The sequence below is a fragment of the Sander lucioperca genome, chromosome 8 (assembly GCF_008315115.2).
Source record: "Sander lucioperca isolate FBNREF2018 chromosome 8, SLUC_FBN_1.2, whole genome shotgun sequence".
Classification (NCBI taxonomy): domain Eukaryota; kingdom Metazoa; phylum Chordata; class Actinopteri; order Perciformes; family Percidae; genus Sander; species Sander lucioperca.
Genome location: NC_050180.1, coordinates 32417472 through 32428922, shown reverse-complemented (window position 1 = coordinate 32428922; position 11451 = coordinate 32417472). Strand labels below are relative to the sequence as shown.

At 37.3% G+C, this 11451-nt stretch overlaps 1 long non-coding RNA gene across 1 annotated transcript; it reads left to right on the top strand.

The window, feature by feature from the left end:
- Positions 1 to 367: 367 nt before the first annotated feature.
- On the top strand, positions 368 to 6399 carry LOC116047562. The gene is made up of 3 exons (XR_004104480.2): positions 368 to 379; positions 605 to 608; positions 6227 to 6399. It is a non-coding gene; the product is annotated as an uncharacterized LOC116047562 (long non-coding RNA).
- The last annotated feature ends 5052 nt before the right edge of the window (positions 6400 to 11451 follow it).

The following is an 11451-nucleotide window of genomic DNA, read 5'->3' as shown; positions in this document are numbered from 1 at the left end:
TTCCTGGTCAAAAGTGGACATGCTGGAACACGTATATGCAATTTTTTTTCTTTACATGTTTACAGATTAATAAGATCTTCTGCCGTCAAATTAGCGAGACAAGTTATGTTTTACATCAGTGCGATTATTTCAGATATATTGAGCAAATTGCTTTTGATTTTAGTTTGCATCGCCAGCTGTAAGTCATGACTGGTTTCCCGAAGTACGACGCTCTGTTGCGGCATAGCGCTCTCTCTCTCTCGTAGCCCTTTCACGGAGCTACACAAGTTCTCAATGCTTTGGTTAACATGTAGGGACCCTAATTATGCTATTGTTGAAGTTTGGTGATATTTTGAGCCTTTTTAGTGGTACAAAATAGCGATTTATTTTTACTTTCCCTGTGCCCCGAATACTAGCATTGTAAGCTAATCAGTGGTCTGCGCTAGCTTCTTTCAAGCTACAAACACAATCAATTAGCATGAAAACATGTTCCAGAGAACGACAGTGGGTACACATCTGTTATTAACCCCTAGGTTTGTTTTGCGCCGGAATTGTCCTTTAATGTCTGGTCTTACTGATTCAGACATTTGCGTCCTCAAATATAGCTCTGCTGGGTAATGTCTAGATAAGTTCAGGGCTGAAGTGCATGTGTGAAAGGGGCTTTGGATGCTACAGACTTTATCTGGATGTGTAATCACAATATTTTCTAACCTTTCGGTATCCTTTGTAATAAATTCCACTACCAGCACTGTCATATTTCACCTCCCATGTAAACATGTTCTAGTAGAAACCCAAAATATAAGAATGAACCTGGAAATGAGTAATAATATGGGACCTTTTAAAGTATTGTCAGTGTATTGAATGGTGGCTTCTGTTTCATATTGAACCACAAGCTGATTGTTGATTGCGGAAATATGCCTAAACAACACACAGTGAGGTGATACATCAGGAAAATCCTGGTTTAAAGGAATGTCAGACTTTTTTCTCCATTTATCAATGTCCACTTTATCTTCTCTTCTCATTGTTAAAATAATACATCAGCTATATTTAGAACTATCTGCCTTTTCTTTAATTTAGCATTTCATCAAGGTTTTTAGTCAATAACCGTATCCCCTAAATGTTGATTTAAAGTGGCACATCAGTCCAAATGAAATGTTGTGAAACAGTAGAGCTTAGCCAGCAGGGATGGATGCAGTAATTTATTCTCTTGTATTTCCTCTCCCAGGCAGCCGGGAGAGGTGGCACAAATGGACCGTTTTAATTAAAAACTGCTGAGACACTGTGATCCTGGAGGAAGATTGGCAGCCACTGTCAAGTCTTCCCATTCTTATGGTGTGTAGGCAGCACACTATGGTGCACCTAATTCAGTTGTGGGAAAACCAATAACAGGAACCCAATTATTACCTTTACAGGGAGCCAAAGTTCTCTCCTAGCTCTCCCATTGTCTGCTGTGCTTGTGAGTTTATTTCAGTCACTTTTTGAGTCGTTATAGGACTTCACTCCTAGCCGGTGATGTACAGTGCAACAGTTTTATATAATGAACCATATGCAATCCCTCATTGTGTAGATGAGACTTCCAAAAGCTTTGTCCGATATGTATTGTAACTGGACATTCAGAGAGGTGTTGGGTCCGTGTATCATCCGATCATTTGTTTTTGTTTTCACATATGAAAACAAAAAACGAGAAAACAACTTGTTTTTCCGTTTTTTTAGAAAAACGAAAAAACGAAATTATGACTTGATTTTTGGTTTTCCCGTTCTTGCACGGAAATCAGAAAAAAACACTTGATATTCCGATTTTCCCTTGTGGGTGGTGCTAAATCTGATTAGCAGGCTTTGCATTCATTGTTTTTCAAATTAAGAGTTTACCCACACTGTATTTGTTAGCCTGTAAAATTAATAGTCTATATGTAAAATTAATAGTCTATATGCATGCTTTTTGTCACCCAAATATTTGGCTTAACTCGCTGAAAAAAATCTATTGAAATAGCCTAAATGTAAACATGTTCACGCATTGACAGACAAAAGGCACGATCTGTTTTTGTAGGAGAGGGTAAGAAGAGGGATATATATATATATATATATATATATATATATATATACTCACTCCGCTATGTCGCGTTAGCATACAGCTACATAATAGTTATAATAGAGTATGCTAACGTTAGATTGTAGTGGAACGAAGCAGCACTTTCTAAGGTCAAAAATCGCAGATAAAGGGTTCTGAACCAAACAATACACAATCGGACATGTTTCAGTAGGAATGTGACCCGGAATTGGGGAGAATTTAACAACACTGCCAGCTAAGATGACATGTTTGCTGCCGTTAGCATGTAGCTACTATAGTGCTGCCGTTAGCATGCAGCTACCATAGTGGTATACAGCAGTGGTGGCTGGAAGAGCTGTCATCCCGTCTTCGAAAGGACACTTATGTACGTTTACACTTCATCGCATTAATAATATACAGTCTATGGTTATTAGTCTTGATTGTTTGTATGACTATTGTATAATAAAGATTTAATAAAAAAAAAAAAAAAAAGTTGTGATGTTTGGTCGCTGTTGGTCGTCAAGCGTTTCAACGCATGCGTGGTACAAATCGCACAGGGACTGAGCCCTGTTCCACACGAGCCCAACACAGTCCAACTTTTTCCTGAATGCAGATACTTTATCATGTACCAAAAAGACATGGCACTCCTTTCCATAGATCATTTTATTATTTTTAATATTTTTTAAATATGTCCCTGCTTTTTTCACGCCTACTACTCTAACCTTTTCTCAGAGTCTCTCTCTTTTTCCAAAGTGACAGATAAAATCTCTTACTTTTGACCCAAACAGGTGTTACTTTATGTGAATGTATACATTTTTAAATGGTTTCTTAAAAATGTCCTTGGTAACTTTGGCCCAAAGTAATCTGTTACAGTATACTATGTTTCATCTGATTATTTATTATCGTCAAAATAATCCAGCAATTATGTTTTTTAGTACTCGATCGAATTCAAGATGTATAAGCTCAGATCAATGAGGCATACAGGCCATAAATAACAAATATACAAACACAATTGTATTATTCATAAGAATTTAAGTTAATAAAAACACCTAAAACAAAGAATTCATGTATTATTTAAATTTGTATGATGAGTATTAATGGAACGGTCATTTTGTCAGTCATGACAGACTGAGAAAGTAATTTGTCCCCAGGGCCTTACAACTCTACAATGCTTCACTAAAGAGAAGAGGAGAGAGAGACTTCTTTGCATAGTCTGTCTGCCTCTCCTCCCTCTCCACCACTTCCACTACCTTTTATAATAACAGTTATGTACTGACTGTCCACTGGCCCACTGTATACTGTTTACACTGTTTACTGGCTATATTAGCCCATATATGCACAATCCCTCCCTCCCTCCACCCGCCAGCCTGGACTGAGGTCTAACATAACTTAATACTTGAACAATGGCTCTAACACTATTACTTCAAACCTCTAAAATTGACTTTTGATCTCTTATACTGTCCATATTTAATGCTGGTCTTTAGACTTTATCCTTGCACTATTGGACCTATTTGCACTACCACCATGACGCACAATCTCATACTGAATCACAGGGTCAGTCCCTGCCCTCTCACTGCAAGCGTCTCATGCTTATACATTCCTTAGTACATTCATGTGGATTTTTTTTATTGGATTTCTTTTATTTTTTTATTTATTTAGTATTATTTTTAAATGTATTTAGTATTTAGTATTTTTTCTTTTATTGGCCATGCTATTCATGTGGATTTGCTTTTTTTTTTTTTTTTTATGATCCTGTTTATGATGTATGTGTATGTTGTGTGTGATGTCTTAAGCCATTGGGACCTTGAATTTCCCTTTGGGGATCAATAATCTATCTATCTATCTATCTATCTATCTATCTATCTATCTATCTATCTATCTATCTATCTATCTATCTATCTATCTGAACAAAAAATGGTTTAACATGACTTTGAACACAACAGGATTAAACGATGAGATGGGTCTTCCCCTCTCCTACAAAAACAGATCGTGCCTTTTGTCTGTCAATGCGTGAACATGTTTACATTTAGGCTATTTCAATAGATTTTTTCAGTGAGTTAAGCCAAATAATTCGGTGACAAAGCATGCATATAGACTATTAATTTTACATATAGACTATTAATTTTACAGGCTAACTCAATTTGAAAAACAATGAATGCATATCCTGCCAATCAGATTTAGCATCACCCACAGGGGAAAATCGGAATATCAAGTGGTTTTTCTGATTACCGTGCAAGAACGGGAAAACCAAAAATCAAGTCATAATTTCGTTTTTTCGTTTTTCTAAAAAAAAAACGGAAAAATGGAAAAACAAGTTGTTTTCACGTTTTTTCGTTTTCATATGTGAAAACAAAAACAAATGATCAGATGATACACGGACCGTGTTGGCTACATATACATTATTAAAAATCCATTACATGACTTATCTCTCGTTGGGAGAGCTGGAGCTTCTCATTGTTTAAGACAATGATCCCCAACACTTTTGGCTTGTGACCCCTAAAACAAAACAATGTCTGCTTGCAACTCGTCACCAGTTGCATAATATCTACTGGTTGTGACCAGTTCAGCTAACTGAAGAATTTTCAGGACACACTAACTTTCTAAAACTGACAATCCGATACCAGACGGGATTGGCCAGCTGTGCGGACGCTTCCCTCTTTAGCTCTCTATTTTCATTCTTTACACAAATATGTAATTTTGTGTTTACAACTGGACAAAACACTTTTTATGGGTCTGTACTTTCCTGGATTTCTAAAAAAGAAGCACTGCTGTTTTGTTCCGATTTATTAACTCGCATGATGGTTTTCATATTTTAAAATTGGGGATGACAGGAAGTTTGAAATCACAAAAAAATGTGCTAGGTTACATGTGCTTAAAAACAACACTGGGTGTGTTACTGTGTTTAATCCAACATTAACATTACAGTATAGAGGATGTATTTGTGGGAGACCAGCACTCGCATGAAAAATGAGCTTTGCACGCTACTGGCCTCAGAAATGCCTCTGTCAGGGTAACATGATTTCACAAAGTTCTACCATATAAACAGCATTTGCACCCTCTCATACTGAGGCACTCATGGTATGCTCACATTACCCTTTCAGTCCTGCAAATATTCATATATCATACATCTGTTCACTTCTATTGGAGCCCGTATAACTGACGAATTGAAGCACGCACTTCCCTGTTTTGAAGCGGACTCAAGTATATTTTTCTTTAACCCCGATCTGTTATATCACACGGCCAGCCAATAGAAAATGCAGAAGTCATGGTTCTATTGACATGCCCTCTCTACCAGACCACAAACTGCAGCATCAATCTTATACAACCTTTACGTTTTGTGACCGCTCTGCCGAAAAATAACTGTTATTGTTAGTTATAATTGTTTTTGGGCTGAAGCATTCACATCATACGCGATGTGCAGCCGACAAATCTTAGACCTGTAAAGACACCATTACAATAATCTAACTTACTGAAAATAAATGCATGAACATGTTTTTCTGTGTCATGTTTAGACAAAAATCCCTTTAATTCTAGCAATATTTTTCAGGCAGTAATAAGCAGATTTTTTAATAGAGCACTGACCTTTTGACCTTTCATTTTTGGGGCCAAAAACAATCACTTCTGTCTTATCTGCATTGAGCTGGAGAAAATTCTGGCACATCCACTCTGTGATTTCATGAATGCACATGCTCAATGAAAGTAAGGGACTGTAGTCATTTGGTGACACTGAAATATAAAGTTGTGTGTCATCTGCAAAATCAAAAGTAGCCCTCAGTAGCTGGTGTGGCCACCAGCTGCATTAAGTACTGCAATGCATCTCCTCCTCATGTACTGCACCAGACTGGCCAGTTCTTGCGGTTATTGTTGCCATCCTGTACCTGTCCAGCAGGTGTGATATTCGGATGTACCGATCCTATGCAGGTGTTGTTACACTTGGTCTGCCACTGCAAGGGCGATCAGCTGTGCTTCCTGTCTTCCTGTAGTGCTGTCTTAGGCGCCTCACAGTGGGGACATTGCAATGTATTGCCCTGGCCACATCTGCTGTCCTCATGCCTCCTTGCACCATGCCTAAGGCATGTTCACGCAGATTAGCAAGGACCCTGGGCGTCTTTCTTTTGGTGTTTTTCAGAGTCAATAGAAGTGTCTCTTTATTTTCCTAATTTTCTTTAATCTGTAATCTTAATTGCCTACCGCCCTAAGCTGTTATTTTCTTTTTGACCGTTCAACAGGTACATGTTCATTAATTGTTTATGGTTCATTGAACAAGCATGGAAAACATTGTTTAAACCCGTTACAATGAAGATCTCTAAAGTTATTTAGATTTTTACAAAAGTATCTTTAAAATACAGTGTCCTGAAAAAGGGGCGTTTTCTTGCTGAGTACAGTATAGTTTCAGCCCTTCTCAATCTTTCTGATTTAACCGCATGTGCCTCTTCACAGGACGAGCAGAGAGGCATTTTAGGGAAAGTGAGTGTCTCCACTGAGGAGAGGAAATAAACCATTGCTTGTATCTTCATCAATGTAAAACAAACAGCAATGCTAAATCAGGTTATGTTTATTTCTCTTTTTTGTATACTTCAGTTTTTGGGGATATTTCCGTTTGGGTTGCCTTCCCTTCTGCAATTGGTTATCTAGACTTCCACAGCGGGGCTTGTACACTAAAGCATGCTAATCACATTAGGAGCGCAGCTTTTGGCCGATGGAGAACAGTACATCAGTGTGTTTACTCCCAGCAGCTGGAATACGTCCATGATCAGCAACGGAAATGAAAGAAAATGATCCAGAATGATCACATAAGGACATGAGCATTCAGCTGGGGATTCACTAATTGCCCATTCGGCCTTCTCTTTCTTCCTCTCACGACACAGCTTGTGCACTTCTGATGAAGGAATAATGTTTGGGTGGGCATCAATCTCATTCTTATTTCTGGTGTGTTGGAAAAAAAGAGATTTATCGGTATTTAAAAGATTTTCAAGAGGTCATGAACTGTGGTACGGTTCAGTAATGTACAATCATCACTCCAACTGACAGGAAAACTGGTGACAATATGTAATAAATAATTTCCTAAATTTCAGTTTAATTTCAGAAATCTCTAACTTTTTCATACATTTAGAAAGATTGTGTAATTTAAATGTAATGATGCATAATAATGTCTAACTTAATTACGAGGTTATTCAAATTTAATGGCTTATAAATAATATTGGGTGCATCTCTAGAAACATGAATTAATACAGAAAACATTAATAATGTACATAATTATGTAGATGTTCAGTGCATCATCAAATCTCCAATTCTGCCCCAAGTTCAGTTGGATTCATCTTAAATCTTATCCTCAAGTTGGGCCGTTGTGTAAAACTTAATTAAAAACAGAATACAATGATTTGCAAATCCTTTTCAACCTATTTTCAATTGAATACACTACAAAGACAAGATATTTAAAGTGCTCATATTGTGCTTTTTGGGTTTTCCCCTTTCCTTTATTGTGTTATATATCTTTTTGTGCACATTATAGGTTTATAAAGTGAAAAAGTCCAAAGTCCCCCCCAAAGGGACTTACCATCTCCACCAGAAAACACTGTTCACAAACTGCTCCAAACAGCTCTACTGTAGTCCAGCCTTTACTTCAGAGACAAACGTGGTCACTTTGTAACACACGTTATAATGCTCGCCTAGCTGCTAGCATGGCACGCCCTCATACTCTGCTTCTGACTGGCTAGTAGTCCTTACCTAGGTACTGTGCATGTGCGACTCCCAACAAAGATGGATCAGAAGTGAGATGCCTCACTCTGTAGCTAAAACAGAGAGCTCAACACACAGGGTGAAAAGAGGAGCTGCAGCAATGTGCAGTACAACAGAAATATGGTGTTTTTTGAAAATTAAACCACATAAACTTATTCTGGTACAACCTCTAAATACAATTATGAACTTGAAAATGAGCATAATATGAGCACTTTAATGTTTAAACTGATAAACTTTATTGTTTTATTGAAAATATTCACTAATTTTGAATTTGATGCCTTCAACACATTCCAAAAAAGCTGGGACGGGAGCATATTTACCACTGTGTTACATCACCTTTCCCAGAGTTGGAAAGTAACGAAATACATTTACTCACGTTACTGTATTGAGTAGTTTTGTTGTGTATTTTGTATTTTTCAAGTAGTTTTTAAAATAATTAAAATGTACTTGATTACGTTTTGAATGAAGTATTGTATTTCGCTACATCACAAATCCCTGAGTAAAAGAAAACTTGGACTGACAACCCCGTTTTAAATTTTTTTTTATGTAACTTTTACTTAAAGTACATTTTAAATGAACTACTTATTTTTACTTGAGTAATTTTTCAGATAGGTAATTTCACTTGAACTTGAGTAATATTTCATCAAAGTATTGGTACTTTTACTTGAGTACAATATTTTAGTACTTTTCCCACCTCTGACCTCTGAACACTCAATAAGCATTTGGCAACTGATGACGCTAATTGTTGAAGCTTTGTAGGTGGAACTCTTTCCCATTTTTGCTTGATGTACGACTTCAGTCGCTCAACAGTCCGGGGTCTTCATTGTTGTTTTTTCCGCTTCATGATGCGCCACACATTTTCAATGGGAGACAGGTTTGGAATGCAGGCAGGCCAGTCTGACCGAATGATTTCACTAGATGAAAAGTCAGAGGATCACCAAAAGTTACTACAATTCATCCCGAGAGGGAACATGAATGTTTGTACCACATTTGATGGCAATTCATCCAAAATTTGTTGAGATCTTTGACTCAAAACCACAAATGTCAACCTCAATTTTGGTAATGAAAAGTCAGGAGATCCCCAGAGTCAGTAGGATCTATTATTTGGGGAACATGAATGTCTGTACAAAATTTCAAGGCAATCCATCCGATAGTTGTCGAGATATTTCAGTCTGGACCAAAGTGGTGGTATAGGCCAATCAACCGATAATGTCATCTCCGCAGCTGTGTCTCTAGAGTGGCTAAAAAGTGAGTGCAGGTCTAAATGGAAAGTACAAGTTGTGAATTGTGATGTGTTTTATTGTGATGCATTTCTGATTTTTGCCTCAGTCACAGTATAATTTATGTGTCCTTGGGGGATTATGAGTGTCTGTACAGTACACTGGGGATCTTGGAAAAAATGTCAAATTGTTTTGAGCACAAAGGTCTCTGTGACATTTCTATTTTGGAGCAGTGCCCTCTCTGCCACCCTGCAGCCTGCTACTATCATTACAGTCTGCCCAGATGTCTGCTAATGTCACAGATAAAGCTCAAACCTCTGCTGTTGACCGCTTGCATCTGCTCATCTCACTGCATTTTCACATTTATTAACCCTTGTGTTGTCTTCCCGTCAGCTATGCAACTTTTAGTTTTTCTGGGTCAAAATGTAGAACGTTTTTTTTTTTTTTTTTGTCACTTTTTCCAAGTTTTGTCACTTTTTCATGTCAACGTTCTTTTATCAATTTTTCTTCAAATGCTATAAAATTGAATAAACCCAAATTCAATGAAAGTACTGAACTGATCATTTATTTAACTTGTGATGAGCGTTCACTTTTTTTACAGTTCGGTTGAAAGAAAACACAAATTTCTGATATAGAAACTTTTTGAAAATGGGTTAAATTTGACCCGAGGACAACAGCAGGGTTAAGCGAACATGCAGCTCCTGCCTTCACAGAGAGAGGGTGAGGTGAAGAAAGGTTGATTTTAAAGGCGAGAAACCGAGGAAGAAAAACACCCCTCAGGTTGCAGGTCTACAGTTTGATGAAATGGTTGAATCTGCCAACCTTTGTCCTTTTAGTATACTGCCTCTCAGGAGTGACCAACAACTCTGTGTGAGTTGGCAGGTTCAGATGCAACTCAATAATTTATAACACATCTTACGAAAGGCCTTAAAACTGTTTTAGGGGACTGTGAGAAATGTTTTTTTTAAATGCTTCAAAGCTTAATAAAAAATGCATGACTTGGAAGGAAAGGAGAATATAAAACCCCAAAGCAGAACAACACGTGTGCAGGTATTGAGATGGATTAGCGCCAGAGGCGTTGGTCACCTGGAGCAGCAGAAGTTTACCCGATGGCCTGTTTGACGTGCTGAGCCAGCGGCGAAATGAAAAGATAAAACATCCAACGCTGTATGACAATTCTGCACTGGGGTACATCTTATTCTCATGAACCAACCTCCATTTCTTATAAACTGAGCTGACAGCTGACAATCTGAGTCTAATTTGCATAACAGTCGATGTAAAAGTCACCTGTGGCAATTGACTGCACTGTTAGATTTGGTCAAGGGCATAACTTTGGGTACAACATTGGGGGTCGAAAAACAAAAATGTCAAAAAAACTGTCCAAAAACCCTCTTGAAAATAGCAAAAAAATTGTCTAAAAAATTGTCTAAAAAGGGTTAAAAAAATTTCGAAAAAAGCCTCAAACGGAGACAGAAATGTTGAAAGAAGCGTCAAAAACAGAAGCATTTGTCCAAAACATACTCAGAAAAGACGACAAAATATTTAAAAAATAGTTGAAAGAAAGCGACAAAGACGTCCAAAAAAAGGGACAAAAACTTCAGGAAATAGCCCAGTTTTGATTATTGGGGGGGTTGTAACTTCCCTATCCCCCCTGTAAATTACACCTATGGATTTGCTGTTCCTTCATGTCGGTAAATGAGGTGGACAAAGTAAACAATTTGAAATGTATTCAGTCATTCAACCTACGTATTTATACACAAGGTTCAATCAGAGTTCACTCTCTTTTTGCATGAGCTTTCCGTGCACACTAGGGCTGGGCATCACCAAGGATTTCCCAAATCGATTGATTCCGATTCACAAGGTCTCGATTCAATTACATTTTCCATTCGAAGGATAGGGACATTTCAGTTACAATACCAATTTTGCTTGGATAAAAAAGAGATTCTCAGAGAATGCCTGCTGTAAACTGTACAAGCAAGAAGCAACCCTCAAATATTTTGTATAATGCACCAATAAAAATGTTTACATTAAAGGATGAAATGGATAAAAGTTTGTAACAATGCATCAGTGTAATTTTAGTTGGTTGACTTCTTTGCAATATGTCTTTGGATTAACAGGAAGTAAATTAAAAAATATTGTAAATATTTAAATTGTGAAGAAAAGGAAGGAATAAAAACATTCAAGTTTAAAATAGAATGCAAACAAACAGATGTATTAGTAAGATGTCAAAGTTTAGAGTCACTACGACTACAGCTTTACCTTCTTTTGGTTCAGTCTTGGCTGTTATTAGTGTACGTACTGTATTGCACATTTGAGCAGCAGCATCTCTAGAAGTCTAATGCATTTGAATATTTTAAATCCAATTTATGCATTTCCTTATGAATTAAAGATTACATAATTGAAGTGAAGCTTTGAATAATTCAGGAGCTGCTTGGGAAGCTGAGGTCAGCAGGATAAGGCCAGATC